Raw genomic sequence first — 8,150 nt, 5'->3', positions numbered from 1 at the left:
ATAGTATTTGGAGTAATTTTAGATTATGTTCGAATAATGGTGTTTGAATGGTCACGTGACCCCCATCTCCCGGTGAAATACCTACTTACGGTTCTTAGGTTTCAAGACTCGGTGCCAGCCGGTGCCTTAGGGATTGAAGAATTAAAGCTAGCACAGCCAAGCTTCTCCGGTGTCTCATGCTTTGCCTTTACCTAAGCAGCACTGTTTGGGGAGCTCTGGTAGCAGGGAGAGAGAAGTATGCCTTCCCGTCTGTCACCACATAGCCACCCACAGAGCCCCACTGCTGCCTGCTTGAATCTCAGGAGAAGTGTGGCCAGCCCTACGTGAGCCGTCTACGGGCTCTGATAGCAAGCACCATCACGGGGTACTCATGGGCATCGCTACGAGATCTCACACGTTCCAGCAGCTGTAAGGTAGGTCCATCTTGATGGAAAGCTTATAGTCATCACCGATATGCAGAAACACAAGCGCATACTGGCTTATCAGCACCGCTTCGTAGCACAAGTGTGGCTTCTACAGAGAGCCAAGTCTCATGGAGATAAGGCCGTCTGCTTTATGTTGGACGCAGCATGCCCGACCCTCTAAAAATCTGCAGGCAGTGGCGGAAGGGGATTGTCAGCCACCACACCTGTTGTTCTCAGGGCTGGCTGACCTTCCCTGGTGGCCTCTGCATTTGTCTTGCGACAAATCACCTTCAGCTATCCCCACCTCCACAAATTGGGAAGAAAACCATCCGCTTGATTAAATCCATGAGGAACGTAAGGCGGGTAATTTGCTTCGCCTTGCTCAGATGAGTGATCATTATCCGTCCTTTGACTTCATAACTTCTTTGAGGAACAAGTCCCAAGAGAAGAATTCAGAAGCGAGAATGGAGGAGAAGAATATCTAAAAATCAGCAAACGGAGACGTTTGAGGCATAGGTATCTAATATGTGTGTGAAATGGTAACTGAAAAAGGAAGGTAGATCATAAAATAGCCAATGCACGGACTACACGTTTGATCACTGACTTGTAAAATATATGCATATTTATGTACTGATAAAGGGTTCTGTAGTTCTAATCAGTGTTTATCTCAAGAACACCACTTTCGTGTAATAGGTACTTTAGTAATCTTTACTGAACAAAAGAAGAAGCTGGAAGTAAATTTAGAAAAATGCTTGGAATTTACACTCATCAGATGTCTTTCACCATAGATCTGTTAAAATGCATAACAAATAACTTTCATAAAAAAGATTAACTTCTTGATTTCAGGTTCAGGAAAGAAAAAAAAAACAAAAACATTAGCATAGTGGTGTTTTGAGTCGTACAGGTATTTTCACCCATCAACTTAATGAATTAAGTTGTTCCCAGTTTTCTGTAGTATCCAGGGAGGAATGATTTGTCTCAAAGATTACCCCAAGATGGCAGGTTACAAACCTAAGGGAATGAATCTTGTTGTTGTAATCCCAGGCACTAGGGTAAACTGGGGGCGGGGGTGGGGGGGGTGGGGGGGTGGGAGGATATGCCTGGCATTTCCCAAAGCCCACAACACAAGCTGCTGCCAATCCTCCCCCCCCACTTGTACAACTGACTTGGCATCCAGACTTCACATGTGAGCTGGAGCCACTCCGGCAAGTCTGATTGAAGGCTACATATGTTAAGGAGGCATGCTTATGTTTCACATCATTAATACCCCGAAACACATGATCTTATCATCTCAGTCGAGTGCAAGGAAACCATTCATTGAAGTGTGCTTTGAGCAATAAAAAAAAAATAACCAAAATGTCTACCACACAGAGAGAAGATAATCCCCACAAACCACATGGAAAACCCAAAAGACGTTGGGGTGGTAGGGCATGCCTGTGATGTTAAGGCAGGAATGTGGCCAGGTCAAAGCCAACCTGGGCTACATAGAGAAAGATTCTGTCTCATCATACCAGCTAGGCATGGTGGTACATGCTTGAAATCCCAGCATTCAAGAGGTGGAGGCGGGAGGATGGCCACAGGGTTGTAGCTTGGTTACACGGGAAGAGCCTATCTCAAAAAACTAAAAAGGAACAAAACCAAAACAAACAAATAACAAGCCAAGGGCTGAGGACTTGGCTCAGTGGCAGGGCACATGCCTATCAAAGCCTGAACAGCAACGATGACAACCCCCAGCGAATTTCATGGTCTCACAATCTTCTAAATTAAGATTTGTGTACATGAATAATGCCCATCTTAGGAGAAACAAGGCAGTTATTTAGACTAGAGAGGTGAAGAAGCCATTCAGTCGGCAAAGGAAGACTGTCATTTAAATGTATTTCTGCCTACACTGCCACTGTGTTCAAGATATTTGGGGCGGGGCGGTGGTGGCACACACCTTAATTCCAGCACTCGGGAGGCAGAGCCAGGCAGATCTCTGTGAGTTCGAGGCCAGCCTGGGCTACAGAGTGAGATCCAAGACAGGCACCAAAGCTACACAGAGAAACCCTGTCTTAAAAAAAAAAAAACAAAAAAACCAAAACAGGGCTGGAGAGATGGCTCAGTGGTTAAGAGCACTGGCTGCTATTTCAGAGATCCTGAGTTCAATTCCCAGCAACCACATGGTGGCTCACAACCATCTGTAATGAGATCTGGCATGCAGGCAGAACACTGTATACATAATAAGTAAATAAATTTTTAAAACAAAACAAAAGATATTTGAGAGCTGTACATCCTGGGGGAGAATTCACTACATAGAGCAAGATAATGTTAATCACATAGCCCTGGGAAGTGAATGGACTACCACAAAATACAAGAACATTAAAAAATAAACAAACAAACAAACAAACAAAAAAACCTACAGGATAACATACAGGAAGTTGTAATAACTAATCATCAAGATTGGTGGGGCGGGCAGTGATCCCAGTTTTTGATAATAAGCATTGACAGAGTCAGCTGTTTATCTGTCTTTAAAAAAAGAAAAATCAGCCTTGTGGGCAAATGTGGGCAAATGACCAAATATGATTAAGGTCATTCTAGAACTGAGAGAAACTTTAGGAAATTTAATACAAAATCAGTTTCGTGTGAGGACTAACCCATTTGATTTACTAATAGTTAACAAGTCGTCCATTCAAATGGTTAAGCCTTCATAAGGCTCCAAATGAAACTCTACCCAAACGTAATATCTAATTCTACTTAACAACATTAGATATACAGCCCTTGACAGAGTTTAGAAGCAGCCTAAATAAAGCCGGATATTGACAGGCTTAAAGTTAAGCATAGCAGTTTGTAAAAGGGTCAAACCGTCGTCCCCCCCCCCCCCCACTGGACTGCAAAGTGGATTCAGGGTCCTGTTGTTCGGAAATAATAAAGTTAAGATAGATGTATCTCAACATCCCATTTCTAAAGTGCTGCACCTGGGCTGTACATTGAGGCTTTATCCTTGTCTGGGGGATACTGCTATAATTACAAACACCAAGGTTTTTGATATCTATGATTTTCGAGAACAATGTTTTTTGAGTGAATGGGAAAGCGGCCGCCACTCGGAGAAGGGAGTGATTATGACATATACAGCTGCAGGATGTCCTCAGAAGACACCACATCCTGCTAACTCCGCAGCTGGCTCTATCTGCTCCCATTATCCCAGCCCGATGAGTAGCTGGGTAGATTTGCACCTTCTCAGTTGGAGCTAAATTTTCCTTTCCCACGGCAATCCTAAATGCCAAACGCTGTATGAAGTATCTGGCAGGCGTTTTATTTAATCTTCGCCACCACCCTTTGAAGCGAGAGCTGGCCTCCTGTTTTACAGGTAGGGACAACGAGGCTGGGAGATGTTGAAGTGGTTAGCCCCAGATCACAAACTAGTGACCGCCAGAGCCCTCTCGAAGCTGGGTCTAAGTTTAACCAGAGTCGTCTGATCTCCCCTTCTTCCTCCCGCTCTCCTCCTCCTCCTCTTCTTTAAAACTTTTTCCTGGGGTTGGGGATTTAGCTCAGTGGTAGAGCGCCCTGGGTTCGAGCCTCAGCTCCAAAAAAAAAAAAAAAAAAAACCCAAAAAACAAAAAAACTTTTTCCCCTTCTTTTTGTAGCTTAGGCTGGCCTAAGCTTTGCTATGTAGCCCAGGCTGACCTCAAACTTGGGATAGTCCTCCTGTGTCAGCCCCTCAAGTGATGGATTTACAGGTGTTAGCTACCACACTTACCTCTAAACCCACTCTTCTTAACATCTATACTTCAATCCAAGGTAGAAATTGAAGTCCATTTGATATAAAATAGATAAAATCCAGAGCAGGTTACCTATAGGGAAGTAGAAGGCTCTCGTACCGGAGGATCATAGTTTGGGATAATTTTTGTGGAGGTCAGTTTGGCAAATAATGCACATTTTAACTTAGCAATTTACCTATGAATTTAAGAAAATAATTTCCAAACTGTATAGAGGCACATAATTATAGAATTATTAAAACAATAAGCACACAAAACCCTGAAACACTGTAAACAAACTTTTGTAACACTGTGTAAATGCATCCAACCATTAATGATGAAATTATATTGTACAGCAAAAGATACCAGAGTACCAATAAACATTTATAGTGTGATTTTATTTTTGTACATAAAATCGAATAATAAGAGCTGGGATCTAGCTCAGTTGGTAGCTTGCTTGTCTTAGATGCATGAGGCTCTGGCTCCATTCCCAGCATGGGGAGGGGGAACAGGGCATGCAAAATTACCACAACAAAACTGAATATATATACTGTATTTATTTCTGCAAACACACATATGTATACAATGTGTGGAAATGTATTCACTATAATTTTATCTGGATCACCAGTATTTTTTTCTTTATTCCATTTATTTACTTTTGTTTGTGGTGTATGCATGGATATAAGTATGCAGGCATGCCTGTGCATGCAATGTGGAGGCCAGAACAAGAGTCAGGTGTTTTCATATATAACTGTCTTATTGCCTTGAGAGAGGGTCTCTCATTGAACTAGACACTCACCCTTTTGGCTATACTGATTAGTCAGCAAGCTGCTGGGATCTGCTGGTCTCTGTCCCCCAGTGCTAAAGCTACAGGCACACATGTGGTTTTTTGTTTGTTTGTTTGTTTGTTTGTTGTTTTGTTTTTTAGTGGAGACTGGGGATTCACACTCAGGTTCTCATACTTGGCAAAGCAAATTCTCTTACCTATTAGACCATCTCTCCAGTCCTCTCTATTTCTTTAAAAACTTTCCTTATTGTTTACACACGAGTCGGTATCATTATTAGAAAACAAAATCTACTTGAAAAAGAGAACAGTCAAGTCAGTTCTTGTCTTAACAACTAGACTGCTTTCATGTACGCTAGCAATGTGTTTTCTGGAACTGGAAATGATTAGGTTTTGGAGAAATCCAATAGGTAATGTTACACATCCTACTCACAGAGCTAGTTTACATATATATATATCTTTAAACATTCTCAGGCTACTCAGTACTGAGATTTGGTTTTGTTTTATATATATATGTATACCACCAAATGATTATTACTAGTGTGTGGGGTCTATAGTGCCTGGACTAACATCGTATCTATCTGGGCCATGAAAGTTAAATGCTGTGTTAGATTTTACTTTCCAACCTCCCCTTAATTCCTTCATTTAATAGGGTTAGTTCTACCTGCTGATCATCACTGTAATTTATAAGAAAGTAATTTTCTCGTAGATAGCTAAAGTAACTAGATTTTAGAGAGGCTAGTGTGAGGTTCAAGAAGTAATTCTAACTAATGAATCTTTGGCTCTCAAGTTTGGGATTCTGGGGGAGGGCAGGTTAGTGGGTCTTAAGGAAGTAGGCTCGCTTGGTTAGAGCAGACGGAGCCAGAGAGAAGCTGACTTGGACAAGAGAAAAGGCAAACATTCACAGAAGACGAGAGTGATGTAACACTGTTTTAGCAAGTGATTATGAAGGGGGAAGTCAGAGGATTTACTTTGTAATCTCACTCCGGAGAAAGATTTTTCTTTAGTATCCGTGTATAGCTACAGCAATATCAAGATTACTTAAGTTACATTAATAATTCAGCGAAACCTCAGCACTTGCGAACACCTGTGTTTACAGAACTTGGGAGGTAGAGGCCAGAGGAGCCAGACTTCGAGACCAGTCTGTACTATGTAGCAAGGTACGGTCTAAATAAATGAACAAGTAAATAACTGTAAAACAAAACAAAACAAAACAAAATCTCAGTACTGAGTAGCCTGAGAATGTTTTAAAGATATATATATATATATAAATTTGCTTTATGTGTATGGGTGTTTTGCCTGCATCTGTGCCTGTGTACCACATTTGAGTCTGGTGCCCAAAGAGGCCAGAAGAGGGAGTCATATACCCTGGGAATGGTGTTATAGACAGCTGTGAGCCATCATGGAGGTGCTGGGAATTGAATCTGGGTCCTGCTGTGGAACAATTTTTTTGTACACTGTGAATATGTATTACTCTCATTGGTTAATAAAGAGCTGACTGGTCAATAGCTAGGTAGGAAAAGGTTAGGTGGGACTTTCAGACAAAAAGAGAGCACAGGTAGAAGAGGGCAGAGTCGCCAGCCAGATGGGGAGAGAAGCAAGATGAACATGCCATTCTGAAAAAAGGTACTGCCATGTGGTAGAGCATAGATAAGAAATATGGGTTAATTTAAGTTGTAAGAGCTAGTTAGTAACAAGCCCAAGCTATTGGCCGAGCATTTATAATTAATATTAAATCTCTGTGTGGTTGTTTGGGAGCTGGCTGGTGGTCCCCCAAAAAAACTCCACCTATAGGGTCCTTTGGAAGAGCAACCAGTGTTCTTAACCACTGAGTCATCTCTCCAGCCTGAGACACAAACCAAATCAACTTATATGAGAGACAAGGAAGGAAAAACAATTAAAAAAAAAATTGAAGACAACAAGATTTACAATACTTTATGCCCTTGTAAAAAAAAGGAACAGCTACCTAGGCGTGGTGGCACACACCTTTAATCCCAGTACCTAGGAGGCAGCGGCAGATGGATCTCTGTGAGTTCAAGGCCAGCCTGGTTTACAGATTGAGTTCCAGGACAGCCAGGGCTACATAGAGAAACCCTGTCTCAAAAAAGGGAGTGGGGGGAGGAATAGCTAGGGATTGGGAAGATGGATTAAAAATACCTAACACATAAGCATGACAAGGACCCGAGTTCCAATCTCCAGGACCCATCTAAAAGCTGGTTTCAATCTGTAAGCCTGCCGCTGTCAGGACTAAAGATTGGAGGCACAAACTGGTGGATTCTTGGAGCCAGCCTAGCCAGTTGGTGAGCTCCAGGTCCAATGAAAAACATCCTTAAAAATTAAGGTGGACCCACAAGAGGGCTCAGTGAGAAAGAGAGCTTGCTGCCAAGAAAGCCTGATGGATCTCAGTTTGATCCCTGGGGCCAACATGGTAAGATGGAGAGAATCGACTCCAGCAAGTTGTCCTCTGATCTCCACAGGCACAAGCACGAGCATGCATTTTCACTCTCGAGAGCACACACACACACACACACACACACACACACACTAAATGTAATTTAAAAAAAAACTAAGGTGAAACACTATAGAGAAACAACCCAGAAGTTGACACACAGGTGTACACACCTGCATGAACAATACATAACCCATTCCCCACCCTCACCCCCCACAGGAAGAAACAAGAAAAGTGCTAGTGAATGAAAGTTCAGAGGACGTGTAGAAAGAAGAACGATGCACAAGACAGGAGGAGCGGAGGGTAAAGGAGGGCCTAGAAGCATCCAGTAGACTAAAACAAGAAGGCTGGTGTACTCACAGCATCTGTCAGCCAGCAGTTACCGAAACACAGTGGAGACTGGGGTATCGCATACACTTGGCTCATTTGTACGCATCAGAGGCCAGGACGAGGCACTTTACACAGTCTGGGTTGTACTAGACCAGGAACCAGGCCCCACAGAAGTAGACTCAACTGACAGAGACCTTCAGGCACTTCAGCAACTATTGAGAATCTAGATCGTGCAGGTGGCTAGAGGTAATGTTAGGAAGGCGAGGGCAAGCGCTCATCAAATGCACTCGGGCACCGTCTTTGATGAAGAATCAACGGAATGAATCCATGGAAGGACGACTGTGTAAATGAAGGCAGAGAGTGATCTAGTGTCTGTTTGATGAGCATGACCACGACAGGAAGATGAAGGCAGCATATGGCACCGAACAGTAGTTGGATAGCGGCACCTG

Source organism: Peromyscus eremicus, chromosome 22 (genome assembly GCF_949786415.1).
Source record: "Peromyscus eremicus chromosome 22, PerEre_H2_v1, whole genome shotgun sequence".
NCBI lineage: Eukaryota > Metazoa > Chordata > Mammalia > Rodentia > Cricetidae > Peromyscus > Peromyscus eremicus.
Note: the sequence above shows the minus strand (reverse complement) of the source record.